The sequence below is a fragment of the Stegostoma tigrinum genome, chromosome 1 (genome assembly GCF_030684315.1).
Source record: "Stegostoma tigrinum isolate sSteTig4 chromosome 1, sSteTig4.hap1, whole genome shotgun sequence".
In the NCBI taxonomy this organism is placed as follows: domain Eukaryota; kingdom Metazoa; phylum Chordata; class Chondrichthyes; order Orectolobiformes; family Stegostomatidae; genus Stegostoma; species Stegostoma tigrinum.
In genome coordinates, this window is record NC_081354.1 from 12,502,546 (window position 1) to 12,524,335 (window position 21,790).

At 40.9% G+C, this 21,790-nt stretch overlaps 1 protein-coding gene across 2 annotated transcripts in view; it reads right to left on the reverse strand.

Annotated features, from left to right (window-relative positions):
- LOC125461035 (uncharacterized) overlaps positions 1 to 14,974 on the reverse strand; it is a 61,222-nt gene extending 46,248 nt beyond the window's left edge. For both annotated transcript variants that reach the window (XM_048549471.2, XM_048549553.2), the window contains exons 1-2: positions 14,906 to 14,974; positions 14,203 to 14,318 (exon numbers count right to left, since the gene is read on the reverse strand). The gene's annotated coding sequence lies outside the window, so the exon portion shown is untranslated. The remainder of the gene's footprint in view (positions 1 to 14,202; positions 14,319 to 14,905) is intronic.
- Between the last annotated feature and the right edge of the window lie 6,816 nt (positions 14,975 to 21,790).

A 21,790-nucleotide genomic window follows, 5' to 3' on the forward strand; every position in this document is an offset into this window, starting at 1 on the left:
TTATGCTGAGGTTTTAAGGGATGCAAAGGCAGAAGGAAACTGGCTACAACTGTGAGATAGAATGTGTTGTTCTTTAAACATTTTGGAATGGTGATTTGTTTGAGGAATTAGAATGCTGAAGACAAAAAGAGGACTGAGTGTGAAATTGTTCAGGTATGCAATGACACCAGCTCTGAAGTCAGTTTCATGCTCATGTCACTGATACAGATGCAAATTTGAGTTCCTGTTTTGCCGGCATACTCCAGCTCCATGGATAATGAAAGGAGATTGAAAATAAAGAAGCAAAAAATAAAAAAAATGAGACAGGTGTCAGGTAGAAAATGCAACTGTAAACTGTGGAATACAGAAGGTTCAGAGGAGCAATGATAAGGCATGTTTGAGAAGCAAACAGGAATTGAGAGAAAAGACTGGCAGCCAAAATAAATAATCAAAGAATTGTAAAGGGATAAACAGGAATGAAAAAGGGGATTTAATCATGGAGTATGACCAAGATATTAAATGAAAATTAGCATCATTCACTAATGAGTATGATTGTCCACATTGCAAAAATCCAGGTCACTGATCATGGATCCTGTGGAGTTTTGATGTGTCTGATCCTAGAGCCACATTGCCAACCACATTTGGCAGATGTTTCTAGGAGGTGGAATTGGTCCTTGGGCTGGAGATCACTGGCATTTCTTTCTCACGTTTCTTTTCTGTACTTCCTCTTGCTGATAGATGTTCTCAAAGAATGGAGTTCCTTTGTATCAGAGGTTCCTCCACATCAGTTTATTCGGAGGGAGGGTCTCCCAGGTATTGACATTTGTTGCATTTCTTGAGGGAAGCCTTTAAAGAGTCTTTGAAAGGCTTCCTTGCTCTTCCTCTCATTCTACTGCTTTCCACAAGCTGGGCGAAGATGATGTGCTTTGGTAGTTAGAACACAAACATCTTAAAAATGTGTCCAGTTGTGGAAGAAAAATATTACATCACGAACGTCGAAGGGAACTTAGGCCAAGACAGAAAGGGCAGACATGGGAGAAACTGATGGCATACAGAAAGAATTTTTAATTAGTTTAGGATGTGGGGCTTTACAACTGCGGAGTTGGTTTCGGATGATCAGGAGCTCAAAGCTGATGTTATTAGCTGCTGATATTAGTATGAATGTCCTTCCAGTTGCTAGGGAGAATCATCTCAAACAATGTTGATGGTACTTCTCCAGGACCTTGAGGTGGCATCTACATGCAGTCCAAGGTTTGGAGACATATGGAAGAGTAGAAAGGGCTTACACAGAGCAATCTTGGTATCAACGTCACTAGAGGTTATCAAAGACTCTCAACCTTAGGTATCCGAAGGCGTTGCTTACAGTTTAATGCATTGTTGGATTTCCTTGATGCCACCTTAAATGAGAGGTGGCTCCTTAGGTAACAGACACATTCCACAGTTGAGAGGATTTCTCTGTTGATATTAATGGTGGGGTGGTGGACCAGATTGGAACTTGCCCTGGGGCGGGTTGGAAAATGGACTAAAAAATTCATGTATTAAATCCTTTAAATCAGTCTTTACCAAGGAAGTAGTTGCTGTTCAGGTTATGGTGACAGAGAAAGAAACTCTGTCAACAGAATTTTCAATATTGATAAAGAGGAAGTGTTGGATAGACTGTTGATGTTTAAAAAACAGATGAGATGCAACCAAGGAGATTGAAGGAAAGAATGGAAATAGTAGGGGCACCGGTCACAATCCTTCCTTAGACTCGGGGGAGGCGCCAGAAGACTGGAGAATTGTAAACATTATGCCCTGGTTCAACAAAGAGAGTGTAGGAATAAACCCCAAAATTACAGGCCACTCAGTGTAACTCCAGTGGTGAGGAAGCTTTATTCCAGAAACAATTATCTGGTCTAGAATTAGTCAGCATATGGAAAAAGGTGGGTTAATTAGGAAGAGCCAGCATGGAGTTTTGGAGGAGAAATTATGTTTAACTAACTTGCCAGAGATTTTCTTGAAGAGGCAACAGAAAGGATTGATGAGTTGTTGTTGACGTGGTGTCCATGGACTTTCAGACGCTATTTGATGTGGTGTCACAGAACAGATTTGAGGAAAATTATAGCTCATGGAATAAAAAGGATAGTACAATACGGATACAGAAGTGACAGAGTTACAGGTAACGAAGTATTGGTCTATAAATATTTTTTGGCATTGAATAAAGGTTTGTAGTGGAGTTCTCTGGGAGTCAGCAAGGGGAACCTTGCTTTTCCTGAAATTTTACTGAGTTGTGCCTTGGTTGCAAGGAACAATTTCAAAGTTTGTGGATGATACAATACTTGGGAACATTGTAAACTGTGAGCATAGTGAACATGGAGAAGATGTTACCACTAGCAGGAGAGCCTGGGACCCAAGGGCACAGCCTCAGTGAAGGGATGAAATGGATGACCCTTTGGTACTGAGATGAAGAGGAATTTCTTCAGCCAGAGGGTGGTGAATCTGCAGAACTCACTGCCACAGAAAGCCTTTGGACGCTAAGACATTGAGTCTATTTAAGACAGAGATAGATAGGTTCCTAATGAGATTTGGATATCAAGGGTTACTGGGACACAGCAGAAGACTGGGGTTGAGAAAACCTAGACATGATTGAATGATAGAGCAGACTTGATGGGCCAAATGGCCTAAAATCCTACTTCTATGTCTTATAGTTCTAAAGCGTATATAGTGTGATCTTATTCTTAAAGACACTGACAAATTGGAGCAGAGGCTGGAGGGGTGACGGGTGAATTTCAACAAGGAGAAGTATAACTTGATGCATGTTGGTAGAAGAAATAAATAGACAACATATGGAGTATACTTGCTGTAGGCCAATCAGGTAGAAATGTTAGTACTGGCACAAGTTAGCTATTCTTGGTGATGGACATTGTAATCTGGGTGGAGAAGTTCAATCTGTGATCTTCCTACATTCACTGCTTCTTCTAATTGGTGTTCAGCATGAGGAGTACTGATTCATCAGCTAAAGCAGGGCGCAATGTGTAATCAGAAGGAGGCTTCCCTACTTGTGCTTGACCTAGTGTCATAAGACTGCCTGAGGCCAAGAGTCAAGTTTCGCAGTGTAACTCCATCCCCACTGTGCTGCCACATTTAGTGGGTCTATCATGGAAGCCAGTTCACACGCACACAAAACCATTAAATTATTTTATTTTACATTGTATTAAACACCTTGAATCATGTGCTTTTATTTCTTTCCTATTAGTGCATGTAAACTGGTCATGGTAAAGTCCAGCGTGCTGGATTTGTCTCAATGTGATGGAACAGATGGGAAGAAGGGACATCACCCTTACCCTAGTATCCTGACCAAAGAACTGTATTATGGGCATGAGAACAGGAAGGCAGGGTGGGAAGGTATTGGTCAAATCACTGATTTTTTTCTACAAGTCTGAAACTGTGTTGGAACTACGAACAACATTTTTTTCTACGATTACATTTCATCATTGAGACATATTAGAGGTAATATCTGCAATGACCGCTTGTATTGATTCAACCATGGCCTTGAGGAAAGGGGCTCAGGGAAAATACATCTGGCATTGCTTTGAACAGGATAGCGATGTAATTGAAAACCAGCGAAATAGGCCAAAGCCAGGCATTTACTTTTATCGGTCACAGGAAGATTAGGGGTACAGAGAAAAGACCTTGTTAAAAAAGAACTCCCAGCTGCATCCAGAAGACATGAGAGGAAAACTGCTGGCAGCTTGACCACCTGAGACGGGCTCTGGTTGTAGGATCTCTAAGCAACTCTACAGGAGGTGATGGCCTACTGGTATTATTGCTAGACGTACTAATCCAGAGGCCCAGACAATATTACAGGAACGCAGGTTCAAATCCTGCCATGGCAGATGGTGGAATTTGAATTCAATGCAAATCTGGAATTAATGACTTATGGCTGGCCAACAGAAGACAGCGAGTGGTAGTAGAAGGAAAATATTCTGCCTGGAAGTCAGTGGTGAGTGGAGTTCCACAGGGCTCTGTCCTTGGGCCTCTACTGTTTGTAATTTTTATTAATGACTTGGACGAGGGGATTGAAGGATGGGTCAGCAAGTTTGCAGACGACACAAAGGTTGGAGGTGTCGTTGACAGTGTAGAGGGCTGTTGTAGGCTGCAGCGGGACATTGACAGGATGCAGAGATGGGCTGAGAGGTGGCAGATGGAGTTCAACCTGGATAAATGCGAGGTGATGCATTTTGGAAGGTCGAATTTGAAAGCTGAGTACAGGATTAAGGATAGGATTCTTGGCAGCGTGGAGGAACAGAGGGATCTTGGTGTGCAGATACATAGATCGCTTAAAATGGCCACCCAAGTGGACAGGGTTGTTAAGAAAGCATATGGTGTTTTGGCTTTCATTAACAGGGGGATTGAGTTTAAGAGTCGTGAGATCTTGTTGCAGCTCTATAAAACTTTGGTTAGACCGCACTTGGAATACTGCATCCAGTTCTGGGCGCCCTATTATAGGAAAGATGTGGATGCTTTGGAGAGGGTTCAGAGGAGGTTTACCAGGATGCTGCCTGGACTGGAGGGCTTATCTTATGAAGAGAGGTTGACTGAGCTCGGTCTCTTTTCATTGGAGAAAAGGAGGAGGAGAGGGGACCTAATTGAGGTATACAAGATAATGAGAGGCATAGATAGAGTTGATAGCCAGAGACTATTTCCCAGGGCAGAAATGGCTAGCACGAGGGGTCATAGTTTTAAGCTGTTTGGAGGAAAGTATAGAGGGGATGTCAGAGGCAGGTTCTTTACGCAGAGAGTTGTGGGAGCATGGAATGCGTTGCCAGCAGCAGTTGTGGAAGCAAGGTCATTGGGGTCATTTAAGAGACTGCTGGACATGTATATGGTCACAGAAATTTGAGGGTGCATACATGAGGATCAATGGTCGGCACAACATTGTGGGCTGAAGGGCCTGTTCTGTGCTGTACTGTTCTATGTTCTATGTTCTATGTTCTATGAAACCACTGCCAGAAAAATCTATTTGGTTCACTCATTCCCTTTATGGAAGGAAACTACTTGGTCTAGCCGACACATGACTCCTAACCAACAGAAATATGGCTCACTTCTAACTGCCCTCTGGACAGTTAGGGATGGGCAATAAATGCTGATGCCTTTGCGTATAAATAAAAAGTGTCATTATGAGTATTGCTCATTAGTATGATAAAGAGATACCGTGTTAAGTGAGCAGAGATAATGGGAACTGTAGATGCAGATGCTCTCTGAAGAAGGGTCTAGGCCTGAAACGTCAGCTTTTGTGCTCTGAAGATGCTGCTCGGCCTGCTGTGTTCATCCAGCTCCACACTTTGTTACACCGTGTTAAGTGAAATGCTATTCAAGTTGTATGACGTTGCTATGTGGGTTAGAAACTTTAGATCCAACAAAGAGGGTTCACAGAATGGCAAGACCAGCCAGAGGTATGGAGATTAACAAAAAAATGGCAGAACAGACTGGGAATGGGTTAGTAACAAAGTACATTGCAGAGAATTACCTTTTCAAATTGAAATTCTGATGGGTTCAGTTATTTCTGGTAGGGGACAATTGGGAGACGGATCAGTAACTGACACAGAACAGCAGACAGAAGGCCCTTCTGTAACCCCATTCCTAATATGGCCTGTGGAAAACAAAACTTCGATAGGAATCACAGAATGGTCCTTGAGAATGAAGTTAGAAGGACCACAGTTTCCTAGAATACTACTGAAAAGATTCAAAACTGGAAACAATAACTGTATATAAGTGTGTCAGTGTGCACGTTTTTTTGTGACTGCCTGTCCTGTGTGCTTGTTAGAACCAGCAAAGATTAATTAACTACCTGTGATTTTGTCCTGCATGTTGTCAAACTGTCGAGTGTTCAATGTGCACCAAATTGGTTTAAGAATAATTCATGATAAAATGCATATTTTGGTTGTTTGAAAACAATTGCTTTACTTGATGTGAATGGAATTTCTAGGAGGCTCCCTCTGGGAGGAGGTCCAACATTCATGAAAACTGTGAAGTTTAATCAATGAAAATTTGAAGGGCCCTTTTTCATCCGTCTTGGGACTGTAAGAGACTGTTACTAGTTAGCAGTTTGAAAAGTCTGTTTTAAAGCAAAAACGTTAAATCGAATGGGTGTGGTGGAGATTGAGTGAGAGGAAATATCGTAATATAAGGGTAGGATTGAATGTGTCCATTTCATTTTAATGTTGTGGGAAGTTGTAGATCTGTTGCATTATATGGAACCTTACAGATTTCTTTTTGTCTGGGCTAAACAGATTAATTCCTTCTTGGGGGTGAACCTCATTCCATTTCAAAAATTTGAAAAGACCAATAATGTAACTTGTAGGAAGGGTAATATATGACAAACTTCAAAGGAACGAACCCTGGAACATGGTTACCAGCCAGAATTACATTTCTAGAATACCCTAACAAACACATGGGGATTTTTAAACTGAATACCAGGTTCACATACTTACAATGAATCTTTTTCTTCATGTTTGATAGTGCAATTGGGATGTTTGGAGCAGTTTGAATTAATCCCAAGTTGGATAGATCTCAGGCCAGAAGCCTTTCAAAGTCTAAAGATTTGAAGGTTTTGTTCTTGATACAATGCAGAAAAAAAACGAAATGTATTTTAAATTTGGATATCACTGGTTAGAACTTGAAACCAAATGGTCTATGTTTGATGCAGTGTGCTCAGTGTTAAACTTAAGATTTTAGATTTGAGGTATGTGACATCAATCTAAACTGCTGGGGATCTGTTATGAAAATAAACAGATAAAGTGATCATAGTCCCACACACTCAATAAGACCATAAGAGGAACAGGAATAGACCAATTGGCCCCTTGAGCCTGCTCATCTGCTTCTACTCCTAATTGCGCCTACACGTAGCTCTCAGACCTGGCTTAAATCTAATATTCTCATCATATCTCATTAAAACTGTCTGGCCCTATCTCTTACTTCTTCCCTTCTGTCAGAAGGCATAAATAGTACATCAATTTGATATAAAGGTGCTAATTCACTTTTTCGGGAATGGCTGTATGACAGTTTGCTGATGAAGTCTTACAGAATTGAATATTTAGTTTCAGCTGTAAAATTAGTTTAAGGACAGCCAAGTACCTTTGTATGACAGATCAGTTATGTTCATTTTATTGTCATGACAGTGGAGCAGAACCCTGAAGTACTTAGGAAACATTGAAACTTTAATGCCAATATTTTTTTAAAACAGAGGGTTGATATGAAGAATAAATAACAGTAGATGTAAATTCAGCAACTGTCTGGAAGAGAATAGTTTGTGGACACATGGAATGTCACACTAATAAAGTATCAGGGAAACTTCCAATAGATTCAAACTTTTCAAATAAAAAAACTAACCAGGAAGAGATAATGAGAGGTTTTCAGCCCAACCTCCCCCTCCCCACAGCCGGAGGCCATCTTCTTCAATAGGTCTATCTTTCACCTTTCTAGAGGAATACAAAGAGTAAACTTGAAAACAAAGGCGAGTCTCAACCCTCATCTGTGTGTTAGCAGCCTGACATGCTGGTGCGTGGACTAATGTGCTGTGAAGGTCACTGCTTTGAGAAAAAACATTTAAACACCCGTACATTGCAGGTAAAGAGACAGAGAAAACTTTTTCCTGGCTCAAGTGCCACCAGCCAGCCACTGCATAAAAGCACAAGGTCAAAAGAATATCAGGCAACTTGTAAATATATCAGGGGTTTGCATTCAACACTCAACTATCAATATTCTACTATGTACTCATAAGAATGATCCAGTGACCGATCTGTATGTTTTTAAGACTTTTCTTGGTGGCTCAATTCCTATTCTGGAGCTGTGTGTATGTGTTGCATTTTTTCTCCCCCTCTCGTGTTCAGCAACTGATCGATTCACTCTTTTGTTAACTCAAGAAAGCCTGATTAATTCACCTCCTTTTAAAAACAAAGTTCATTTGAGGTGAGAGAAAGGCTCTTTGTAAATTAACCTGTTTTAACCAACCATGGAGCCAGCTGAATAAAGTGGCGCTGGTTCATCCTTCCCCTTCAGGATTTGGGGTATCCTGCCTGGAACTGTAACAAATTGGACAACCATTATTGGTCATACCATTATGCAGACCGATTAGAATATTATTCTGCTTTACTGTTAATTCATGTACACCAAGCGATATTTGCCACATTGGAATGAATTTATTTGTAAAGTGAGCATACTGACTTCAGTAAGTGATAACACAGTGTGGAGCTGGAGGAACACCGCAGGCCAGGCAGCAGAGCAGCAGGAAAGTTTGACATTTCTGAACTTTCTGAAGGAGACTCATGGCCGAAATGTCAACTTTCCTGCTCCTCTGCTGCTGCCTGACCTGCTGTGTTCATTCAGCGCAACACATTGTTATCTTAAATTCTCCAGCATCTGCTGTTACTTTTCGTTAATTTTACATTACCTCACAACTTGAGATTAATTAATATTTAAAAATAAAATAATTTTGGTCAAATGATTTCTATTCACCAATTGGTGAGCAAATTGAAAGGATTTATTGTGATATTATATATTGTCTTTTAAGGCTCCTTCAACAGCACCTTCCAAATCTGAAGTACTTTCCAAACCCCAGACCATTTCCATCTGGAAGGACAAGGGCAACAGACATATGGGTTCAACCCTGGAATTCCGTCTCTAACAGCATCGGGGATCTATGTACACCAAATGAGCTGCAGCGGTTCAAGACAGCAGCCCACCAACTTCTCAAGGGCAAATAGGGATGGGCAATAAAAGCTGGCCAGCCAGCAGCACCAACAACACACAAATGGATTATAAAAACAGACTTTTTGGGCAGTTGGTTAGCGCAGTTGGCTGGAAGGCTGGTAAACCAGAGTGACACCAACAGCGTGGGTGCAATTCCTGCACCAGTTGAGGTTACCATAGGGGGCTAACCCCCTCACCCTGCCTGAGATGTGGTGACCCTCAGGTTAAACTACCAGCAGTTGTCTGTATGTTATGAAAGAGCAAGGCTATAGTTCAGTTCCATTTGATCTTTACTTTGTATATTATTGGTTAAGAGAAACAGGTTGAGTAAATTTTAGGAATATAAACAATTACTTCCAAAAAAAAGTGCATAGATGAAATCAAGCTCTGCAATCCAGGAACTGATTTTGCGTAAACACCTAACAAATTACAACCTCCATCACTTTAAAAGAAAAGCAGTATGGAGGTACATAGGAAAACCATCACTTCAAAAAAAAAAACCATTTTCAAGTCACATACCATTTTTTGCCATCATTGCAGGCTCAAAATTGTGGAACTCCAGTCCAAACAAAATTGCTTCTTCACCACATGGACTACAAAAGTGAAAGAAAAAGATAGCCTATACTACATTCTCAGGGCAGCTCCATACCAGGCTTGTCAGTGAGGTCCACATCTTTACAGTGTATTTAAAAAGAGGGGAAAAAAAATCAATTAAACAACTGAATGCTGAAATTGGGATAGCAGTCTTCTAGATGATTTTATTAAAACAGAATGGTCTCCTTGTGACCTGTGATCCAGCATGATGCTAAGTATAATTCCCCTATTACTATCCAACCAATGGCCAAATTGGAAAGCCCACCTCTATTTTCCTGGGATTATTTTCTTCAAACAAAATATCGGATGTTCAATCGTCTAATTTATTCTCTCAAGCCTTCTGGGCTCTGACCTAAACCTGGTTTGTAATCAATAGCTCCTGAAGTTGACTTGGCTCTTTATACTTTAGAGGAACATAGAATCTGGGTTAATTTGGTGGAGGCTTATAAAAATGAGGAAGGGACTAAATTGTGTGCATATTATACAGGGTAAATCAGGGGTCCTAGAATTATACAGAGTATAGTCAGGTTCTTTGGCCCATCTTGTATATATTTATGTACAGTTGGGTCATGAACATCTATGATGCAAGGGAAGTTGTTGTTATAGTGTTAGGCAATTCTTTTGCCAGGTAAAAGTGGAAATGAACTTGAATATTACTGAAGAGAGACAGTGCGAAAGCTTTTCGTCTTGCACTCATCGTTCCAAATGCAAGAATGCCAAATTTCAAATGATCACAACTATTTAGATTAATTATTGACTTCCCAATAACCGAAAAGAGACATGGGGTATGAATATATTTCTTTCGATTTTCAGAGAATGGGTCTGTGTATGAATTGAGAGGACACTATGGCTTTAAGAGGTTATTTTGTCCTGGTTTTTTTTGAAGCATTGAACAGTCTATCAAAACCACTACATGAAACAGCTTGAGACACTTTGGGATGTTTTTAAAAGTTGCAGCAATGGAAGCAGCCTGGCCGGGTGTGGCCAGCTTTCACAGACCAGGCAGTCTAGATTTTTTTGTGGTTTTTAGGTTTAACTTTAAGCAGTTGGTGTTATGGTCTGGAAGAAGTACAAGCTATCTTTTCCCTCTCTTGGTTATAGCTAGAACCTGGGGCTTCTCTCTGCTGCTAGGTTACCTGTAAGAAAAATCTGTTTTTCTGAATTTGCCTTTTTGCTAAGGGATGTGGTTATGGGATGTTACTATACTGGAATGGTTAATTAGTAATAGGTACTGTTATCTATTGTTCAGTTAAATTTTCCAGTAGAGTTAAGGTATTCTAAATTCCTCTTTCTTTGGTTGCATTTTAACCATAATGTTCAATTAAATTTGCTTAACATTGAACAGTTTGACCAGTCACATTGCATTTAGAACACAGCACTTCCCATTTATCTTTAAAATAACTAGTAGTTAGGGTCTAGACTACCTTCTTAAATTATTTTGAGGTGGTCTGGTCTGGTCCCTAACAGAATGAATGTTGCTTCTAGGATGCATAACTGAACCACATTTGGATGATTCAGCAGGTACACACAATGATGGAATTACACCTAACAGTCAACATTTAATTTTGGGCCTTGCAAGTGTGGGGTGGTTGAATATGGTTTGTACTCTGCTCATTATAAACAACCAAAGAAACATCAGCCAGTATTTTGGACATACGGGCTGCATACCTGGCATTGCACAGGTACTGAGATTCACACATGCCATTTCTCGATTGGACCAATGGCAGCATCTGGACAGTGAAAGTATAATCGTTGAATAATAACAATATGAAACAGCTTCTTAAACCGGTGGTTCACATTTTCCAACCAAGTCGCCCTTTTTTTGTTACCACCTCCCACTTCACGAGAGATGAATTCTCAGTCTTTTTGACCTCCTTGCAGTGACATGTGACACCAAAGGATGGTGTAAAAGGGGTGGGCTTAGGGAAAGATATGGAATTCTCAATCCTCTGTGCAAAAGCAACAGCTAAACAGACTACCCAATTTTCTCTTAGCAGCATTTTGGATAGTTCAGTCAGTCTCTCAATCAAGTTCAGAGTACACAGGGAATTTTAGTGAAGAGAAAAGAATAACCTGAATTCATATAGCATTTTACATGACCATTAGACGTCTCAAAGCACTTTACAGCCAATGAATTACTTCTAAAGTGTAATACTGCCGTCATAAAGGCTTTAATCTTTGACAAATTGAACAGATCAGATTTTTTTTACATGATCTTGGATTATAGGGCTGTCCTGCAATCTTGCTATAAATTTAACAAGTGATGGAGAGAATCTCTGGAGAAACTGTCTTCACTGGTAAGAAGATGAGTACGCCAGGGACAGAGATTTAAAATATTGATAAAGATAACTGGGGCAATAAGAAAATGCTTTTTCAACAAGCTATTGTGGCCAGGAATGCACTGTATGTGGAGAAGAATTTAACAGGAACTTTCAAGTGGGTATTGAATTTAATCTTAAAAAGAGGAACGATTTGTGGGACTATGGAGAAAGAGTTGGTGAATTGCAATGACTGGAGAGCAGCTAAATGCACTGAATGACCTCATTCTTCACTTTGCAGTTAAATAAATGGTTTAAACTGCTGCTTTCACCCATTAATGACCATCTACTGTCAGAATTCAGGGATTATCTGTAATTTGGGAAAACTTCTATATTTAAATACAAAAGATGCAAAAGCTATTATAAGAGAACAATCTGTTTTGTATGAATCTATTTTGTTTGTGCAAAGGAACAGTCTGTCTCTTGATCTGAAGGCTAACATTATTCTGAAGCTGAAACAGACAACTGATCCAGGAGCACTCTCAATAAAGGGAGATCATACTTGTCATACTTTTGTAAAGAATAGTTCCCAACCTTAAATGCATTCTGGTCTCCCTGCCATAGGAAAGGCATTGTTAAACTTGAGGGTGCAGAAATGATTTACAAACATTTGCTGGGGTTGGAAAGTTTGAGCTACAAGAGGCTGAATAAGCTGGGGCTATTTCCCCTGGAGTGTCGGCAGCTGGGATAACCTTGTAGAAGTTTATACAATCATGAGGGGCATAGGTAGGGTAAATAGCCAAGGTCTTTTTCTCCAGGGTTGGGGCTGGGGGGTCCAAAACTAGAGGGGATATGTTTAAGGTGGGGGGGGGGGGGAAGATTTGAAAGGGACCTAAGGGGCATCATTTTCACACAGAGGGTGGATGGAATGAGCTGCCGGAGGAAGTGTTGCAGGCGGGTACAATTACAACATTTAAAAGGCATCTGGATCTGTACAAGAACAGGAAGGGTTTAGAAGGGAAAAGGGTCAACTGCTGGCAAATGGCACTAGATTAATTTAGGATATCTGGTCAGCATGGGTGAGTTGGAGTGAAGGGTCCATTTGTGTCCTATAACTCAACGCCTTTATAACATCTTCCCGCTTAAAATATTTATCGTTCTGTTAGGAATCGTTTGAAACTTTGTATCTTGCTTCAAAGCATCAGAAATTGCAGTTTTGTTTTGTCAAATTTACAAACCGATGAAGGAGCATAAGAAATGGGAGGCATTGGCCATTCAAGTCCATCTAGTATGCCCTACCATTCAACAGGATTGTAGCTAACCTGCTTGCTGCCTTAACTCCATTTTCCTCTCTGGCCCACATAACTCTTCACTCCCTTGTCAAAAAAGAAAATTATTTAATACAGCCTTTATGATCCAATGAATAGAGAATTCCAAATGACTCTGTGAAGTAGTGGTGGATGCAAACACGGGTACAATGTTTAAAAGACATTTGGATAAGTTTATGAATAGGAAGGGTTTGGAGGGATATGGGTTAAGCACAGGTAGGTGGGACTAGTTTAGTTTGGGAACATGGTTGGTGTGGACTGGTTGAACCAAAGGGTCTGTTTCTGTGCTGTATGATTCTATGACAAAGAAACTCCTCATCTCTATCTTAAATGGGAGGCCCCTCACTTGAATGGATAGCTTCTACTTTTAGATCTTCCTGAGAAGCATTATCACAACATTTATGCCGGCAAGCTCCATTAGATTCTTACACATTTCAATAAGATTACCTCGTTCATCTACACTCCAACAGGTTTACGGAACAGCAATTGCTTAAAAAAGTTACATATTGGCTGCAAAGGAGTTTAGACCATAAGACATTGGAAAGTAGGCCATTCAGCCCATCAAGTCTGCTTTGCCATTCAATTAACCCATGGATTGATCTAATAACTCCACTTTCTTGCCTTTCCCCCATAATTTTAAATCCCCCACTGATAAAAAAATCTATTTATTTATCCTAGCCTTGAATATTTAATAACTCCACAGCCCTCCGTGGTACCCGGTTCCAAACATTCATCACCTTCTGAGAGAAGAACTTCCACTTCATGCGAGTTAAATGCGTGACCCGTAAATGAGAGATTTAGGACATTCTGGGGTGTCTCAGAAGTAAAAAAAAGCCAAAAATGTGATCATTGTCATATCAGAATATTACAACCAAAGATTTTAAATTTTATTATAAAACATTTCAATTCTACCTGAACAAAGAACGAAGGAATAATTTTGCCTTGATCGGATTAAATCTGTGCGAATGGGTACTTTGCATCTTCCTTAGTTTGAATAGCCTTAAAAACAACGCCCATCACCTGGTCTAGACTTTCCACTACGGAAAAAGGGGTATGGGCCAGCAATTTCAATCAATCTCACTTAATCAGTCTGCTCTCCTTCTTGCTCACCCAAACAAACAGCAACACGCAGGTTTCTTACACCATCCATGCGTGTACAATTGGACCCCAGCACAAAAGATGCACGAAAGCAGTTGCTGTCATCTCTGAGCAACATGCAATCACATAAATGGATATAAATGAAAACAAACCTTTCTGGTCATGATTATGATAATTGCATTGTAAGGTCTGTGCTTGGTACAAAATGAACCTACTTCGCCGCATCAATCCTCGTTGAGGGTAGTTTACAGAAACTCTTGCCCAGAAGTCTTTCTGATGAAGCCCAGAGATGAAACAACTCGAGGCGTGGAATCAAGCTGCTTCAAGAAGCCTACATTGTAAACAAGTTGAGAAAAATGATAATTTGTTGTTTCATCTATATATTTATTTTTAAAAGCTGCTACAAATATTTAAGGTTAGTAGAGTAACTGTGTTGAATTTCGCATTATACCACAAACAGAACAGGTAAACCCTTGTGCAAAAATACAATTAACATCCCCTACGTCGCACAAGTGATGCATAAAGCTACCGAACCCAAATAAAAGAGGAAGATACATCAACGGTCAAAACAAAAAACAGTAAAAATCTCAACAGTGTAGAATGAAAAGGTCCCGTCATTACAACTGTGAGAAAGGGATTAGGTTAACATAGAGACTCGAAGATTATTGTGGATAGGAACAGTAATATTAATTGGGCTGTAAATTGAGAGTCTCCTTCGTGTTTTCATCAAACTACAAAAGGTATCAACAGGTGAACTTTAAGGCAACTTTCAGTTCTGTCAACTACAAACACCTTTCCGATTTCCACAACCTCGTACTGCTGTACAACATCTCAGCAAGACAATCAACATGCAGCCAGAAAGCGACTGATACAGCACTCCAAACCGACACAGTGAAATGATTCGAGGTCTACTCTTACCTTGGAAGCCAGGGATTCTGCGGATTGTGCATCATCACATCAACCACAAACTATCAAGGGATTGTACACTTCATCGATGCGTGGGTTCATTCAATTTAATAGCAGCGAAACTGTTTCTGTCCGAGTGTTCGCCTCATTGAAAGAGTGAACGTTCAGGAACATATGCTTGTTTCCCGCTGCCGGAATATCCCCGTGCGCAAATAAAGTCATAGCGCATTTTGATTCGATCGCGTTGAGTATTTGCAAACAATCGAAAGACGATTTTCCAATCCCAAATACTTCCTTTGGGAATTATGTTATTTGTAGCACAGTTGGAAACAACTCAAACGTTTGTACATCTGGTATATACGTGAATCTCCAGTAATAAATAAATATATAAAATAAATAAATAAATTAATATATAATATAATAAATAAATACAAATAAGAGTGAGGACTCGTGTTGCAGTGGTAGTGTTCCTACCTCTGAGCTGGAAGATCTGCTTAAGTCCCACTTGCTCCAGATGTCTGAATCACTTCAGATTCTTTGGTAGCGGTTCCTTATCCGTGTTAGCACACTCATTTTCTCCCTCCGTTAATCTGCCCTTGCATACAAGAGATACTGACATAGAAAAGTGAGTGCCCTCAATTGATCTCTCGCTGGTAAGCATCCAAACTCTTAAACAGTTTTAAAAAAAGTTTTATTCCTACCTCAATTTGAATCTTCTAGTTAGCTTATTTTTCTGGCAGCTAAATTTCTTTCTAGTAATGCAAACATCACTACTTAGGCCATGGCCCTGGCCCTGGACCTGATCTAGCTCTGTCACTCATCTTTTGTTTGGGCAAAAACCTTTCATCTCCCTTTGCACAACGTAGGAGCGAATGGCTTTCTTACAGGGAGGAAATAAACAGAAGAAACTATGTCAATGCCCTTTGCTCATTATTAAGGCTGGTTATCAGAGTTGAAATTGGGCGTGTTAATATAGATCAACGCTGCTGGCATGAATTTTGGGACTTGGGCAACCATGGAGTGGGTAAGAGGAGGTGTAACTGGGTAGTATAAGCTTTCCATGTGGCATATATATATAACAAATACTGAAATAACCAACCAATTTGCTAAGAAAATATCACCATGACGACTGGTATTTGTCATTTCACATTGTTAGACCCCGTATGGTGTACAATTAAGATTTCAAGATCTCTTCCCTCAAATAGAATGGCAAAACATAGAAACTCATTGAGCACAGTGACAGTCCCTCTGACTGGGTTCAAATCCTAATTCCAAATGAATTGCGTTAAAACATTTTGCTAGAAGGTTGATTAAAAACAATTGCAACATGGAATATCACCACAGTTTATTAAGCTCGTCCTAGCTCTATGAAAAGGAATTATCCAATTCTTTTGCTTCCACATCTTCCCCCACCAACCCATTCTTACAAATTACTTACCCCCTCCTTCAAGTTAGTATTCAATTCTCTTTGAAAATCATTGAACCTGCTTCCATGGGCCTTTCAGGCTATGCTATCTAGACAGTGACAACCTGCGTTCTCTGGTTACTAACTTTCCAGTTGGTGGAAATATTTCTAGCTCTTTCAAGAGTCCACCTCCATTAAATCTTCTTTTAAAGAGAAGAAGCCCAGTTTCCCTAATGAAAAAGGAGAAATTTCAGTGTTTGTAGAAAGAAAAGCAAGATAATGTTTCAAGTCCAATGATGCTTCAGAACTGGGCTTCCCTAATTTCACCTCGAAACTGAACTGAACTGAACTACCCGTTGCCTGCCACTTTATTGCACCACCCTGCTCCCTGACCAACATCTGTCTCTCTCCTGTGTTCATGTTCCAGCAAAGCTCAAAGCAAGCTGGAAAAACAACACCCCATCTTCCGCGTGGGGACCCTGCAGCCCTCCATACTCAATATTGGAGTTCAATAATTTTAGGGCATAAACTCTCCCACGTACCCAGCCCCCTACCTCACACACCAGGCCTGGTTACCACATAGGCTGCCATTACACACCACCTCTGTTGATAGTCACTAACAGTCCCCATCAGTCCCCATTAACAACTATTCACCCTCCCAGCCAGCTCATTATCAAATCCTTTGTTTGTCCAACTGCTCTTCTGTCTTTGGGCTCCATCCTATCCTTTAGATTAGATTAGATTCCCTACTGTGTGGAAACAGGCCCTTTGGCCCAGCAAGTCCACACTGCCCCTTGAAACATCCCACCCAGACACATCTCCCTATAACCCACACACCCCTGAACACTACGGGCAATTTAGCATGGCCGATCCACCTAGCCTGCACGTCTTTGGACTGTGAGAGGAAACCGGAGCACCCGGAGGAAACCCATGCAGACACAGGGAGAAAGTGCAAACTCCACACAGACAGTTACCCGAGGCTGGAATCAAACCCGGGTCCTTGGCACTGTGAGGCTGCAGTGCTAACCACTGAGCCACCATGCCACCCTACCTCATTCCCTTCCCAACTTTTCTGCATATAAAATTGATATTTTCCCAGCCACCATCAGTTCTGAGGAAAGGTCACTAGACCAGAAACGTTAACTGATTTTTCCTTCACAGATGCTGCCAACTTTGTCAAGGCCAAACCAGATTTGGAGCATATTTCCAATAATGTCTCGCAGGTTGAACCCACTCAGACCTCAAAGAAAGACGAGCTGCAGTGACAATGCTTCAAGGGAAAAAGCAGTTTGTTAGCTTATTCCCAATAGTTTGCTTTTTCAAATTAGCATTGGCTAGGCAATAAATATCCTACAGGGTCTGGGCTACCATCTTCAAAAATACAAGTATACAGAGAGGGGGTCAGAAATCTACACAAGACACTTTAATATAGTAGTAAAACTTAATACAGTATACTCAAATGATCAAGTATAATACAATAAAGATGGAAACCAAAATCTAACACCAAATTTTGAATCCAAAAGTTCAATGTTACATAAAATTATAGTACATCCAAAAATTCAAAATGAAACGTTATCTTAAATCCATAAGATATGCCCTTTCAAATACGAGAGAGAGTGTAGGGGACACAAGTGTACAGGGATTGGATGCCCAGAGTGAAGTGGGGGGGGGGCGGGGTGCACACAGTAGTGGTATGGCACATTGACCTTTACATAGCTGAGGTGCCCAATGGTAACTCTGACACCACCTCCAATTGCTCCTTTGACCACAAAACCATCATCTTGCAAACCAATCATAACCTCGTCACATCACGTCAAATCACATGCCTTCCCACTCACAGCCTCCAACCTCATCATTCCCCAACCCCACACCACTCGTTTCTATCTCCTTCCCAAAATCCACAAACCTGACTGCCCCAGCCGACCCATTGTCTCTGCCTGCTCCTGCCCCACTGAACTCATTCCCACTTACCTTGACTCTGCGTCCCCACCACACCACCACAGCTCCCCCCCCAAACCCCAGGTCCAAGAACTTCCCACCTACATCAGAGACACCACCCAGCTCTTCACCTCCTCCAAGACATCCAATTCCCTGGTCTCCAACACATCATCTTCATTATGGACATCCAATCCCTGTACACTTGTATCCCCGATGTGCTTGGCCTAAAAGCCCTCTGCTCCTTCCTCTCCTGTAGGCCCAACCAGTCCCCCTCCACCGACACCTTCATCCTCTTAACAGAGCTCTTCCTTACCCTTAACAACTTCTCCTTTAACACCTCCCACTCCCTACAGACTAAGGCGGTGAACATAGATACCCACATAGGATATGTGGAACAGACCCTTTTCTCTTGTTATCCTGGCACTATATCCCACCTTTTCCTCTGATATTTATGACGATCAGCACTGCCTCATGCTCCTACCAGAAGCTTGAACAGTTCAATTTTATGAACACATTTCACCCCACCCTCAAATTCACCTGGACCATCTCCGATACCTTCCTAGACCCCTCCGCCTCCATCTATAGTGACTGCCTCAAAACTGACATCTATTTCAAGCCCAACTTCCACAGCTACCGGGGCTTCTTCTCACCCACCCACAGAATGTGACCAACTAATCCCAATTCCTCTGCCTCTGCCCAGTCTGCTCTCAAGACAAGTTCCACTCCCGCACATCCCAGATGTCCTCCCATTTCAAAGAACGCAACCTCCCCCGTCTGGGGATTGAGAATGCCCTCAAACACATCTCTTGCATTTCCTGTACTTCTACCCACGCATCCCCATGTGCTAAAAAAGGCAGAATCTCCTGTCCTTGCATATCACCCCACCAATCTCCACATCCAACGTATCATTTTCCATCACTTCTGCCACCTACAATCTGATCCGACCCGTATCGGCCTTTCATAGGGTCTGCTCTCTCCGTGACTCGCCCATCTGCTCCACACACCTTTCCCTGCAATGGCAGGAAGTGCTAGATCTCGCCCATCACCTCCATTCATGGCACAAAACAAACCTTGCAGAATCAGACAGGGGTTCACCTAGACATCCATTATCTTGGTCTACTGTATCCTGTTCCTGATGTGGACTCCTCCACATAGAGACCAAACATAGACTTGGAGACCATTTCACAGAGCATCTGTGCTCCATACACAACAAATGACAACACCTTCCGGTCACCAGCCATGTTAACTCCTCCTCCCACTCACTGGATGACATGTCCATCTGGACAACCTCTAGTGTCACAATGACATCACCTGTAAGCTGGAGGAGCAACAGCTCAAATTCCATCTCGGGAGCCTAGGGCCTAATGGTATAAATGTGGAATTCACCAGTTTTAAAATCCCCCCCCCACCGCACCCGCCCCCCAGCCTCACCCCACGTCCAAGCCTCCATCTCACCCCACCTCCTTGACCATCTTCTCTCTCACCTATCTGACCCACCCATCCACTGACCAATCTCCATGACTCCCTACCTGCACTCACCTATCACCATCCCACCTATCATCCCCAGCCCTAACCCTCTTCTATTTCTCAGCTTTCTTCCCCTTCCTCATTTGTGAAGAAGGGTCCCAACCTGAAACATCAACTTTTCTGCTCCTTGGATGCTGCCTGGCCTGCTGTGTTGTCTTTATCTTTTAGGTATGCGGTTTCAAAAGAATATTTACTCCCGAAGTGTAATATTTTAAATATAGCTGAATTAGTACTTAATTAGTAATCTTATTTCCTAATTATACCTATATTCCTACACTTGGTTTAGGTACCCTTCTCCAATGCCTGCAGACTGGAGACCCTGGTTAAATGAAGGAATATTTAAAAAAAAACCTTTCCTAGGATGAGGGCATTTCTGACTAGACCAGCATCCCTAATTGCCCAGAGAGTTAAGAGTCAAGAGTCAACCACATGCAGACAAGACCAGATAAGGATAGCAGTTTCTTTCACGAAAGGACACCAGTGAAGCAGATGGGTTTTTCTGACAAACAATAGATTCATGATCATCATTGGATTCACAATTCCAGATTTTTGTTGTATTCAAATTCCAAGATCTGCTATGGCAGGATTTGAACCTAGGTCCCTAGAACAGTACAGTACAGTGAAAATATAATTAGGCCATTGCCTCCCTGTATAAAATGCAGAGCTAACTGGTTGATTTAGTGTGAAGAAGGGGCTACCACAATTACAACCTCAGATTGGGAAGGATAAAATTAGACAGCTTTTACTTGTAATCCTCATCTACTAAATTGTTGAGAATAGTTTAGTGGAAAACCACCCTCCATAGGATTATCCTGTGTGGAATAAACCTCTGTGCTCTCAACCCAATTACTAGCGACCTTGAGAACCTATCACAAATAAATCAAACAGACATTCAAACCTAAGAGGCCATAGAAAGATTGGAATGAAATTACAATGTGGCACGACGAGGTTGACCTATATGGAGGTTGGGACTAAGACATTTAGAGAACAGGGAGGAAAACCCTCTCTATAATTATGCAATCGCTGATTTTATTGCACTTGAAACAAGAATCAGTACCTTCTTTCAGCATCTTTCACCTCAATGATTACAATTTATTACATTTATAAATTCCTGAATTTTAATGTAAAAATATGAAATAACTCTGAACTACATTATTCAGCCACCATTTGCCTTATATGAATTGTCAGGTTATCAAATAAAGGCCAAAGTACAATATGCAATATTGTAAAGTACAATCAGCAATAAACTTCATAAAACTCCATGCATGCATAAAGAAAATGGTGAGACTTAATAAACAAATTGGTGACAAATGTTTTTATAAAAAGTAATCCAATCTCAGAAGTTCCAGTTGAAAGCTATATGAACGATATCAAAATAATTTTCAATTGACCTCTTATTCCTAGCAAAAAGAAGTTTCATGGAATCAGCCAAAGGAATCAAACATAAATGATTATTAGTTCCATAAGACTACCTTTTATTTTTTTTAAATACAGTATCAAATGCATTACAAACATACTGGCTGCACTAGACCTCACAAATTACAAATACAGTAAAGCAATCTTCTGTATATGTAAATACATGTTTCATAGCAACACCACTTTTGAATTTGAAGACTTAAGGGAAGAGATCATTTTCCATACAAAAATATTTTAAAGTTCAATAAAAATAATTTTGTTTCATGGATTGTCAGTGACCGTTACAAATGACCATATGGTAAAGATCTTTTCAAAGAGGTATGTGATTTAATTAATGAACATTTAATCATACAAATACAGCAGCATTTAAAAAAAAATTCCTTCGACTTATTAGCATGTATGCACAGTTAAGATCTACATAAGCAGAAATGGCTGTGGGAACTTTCACAGCTCAGGAGTGGAAAGTACCCATTTCCCACAGGAAGCCGTTGTTTTACAACACTATTATGAAGGCCCAACCAAACACCATTACACTTAAAACTAGGACCAACTTGTACATTTGTACGTTTATGGGACTAAGACATTTAATGTTCCATAACCATTAGCTGAAT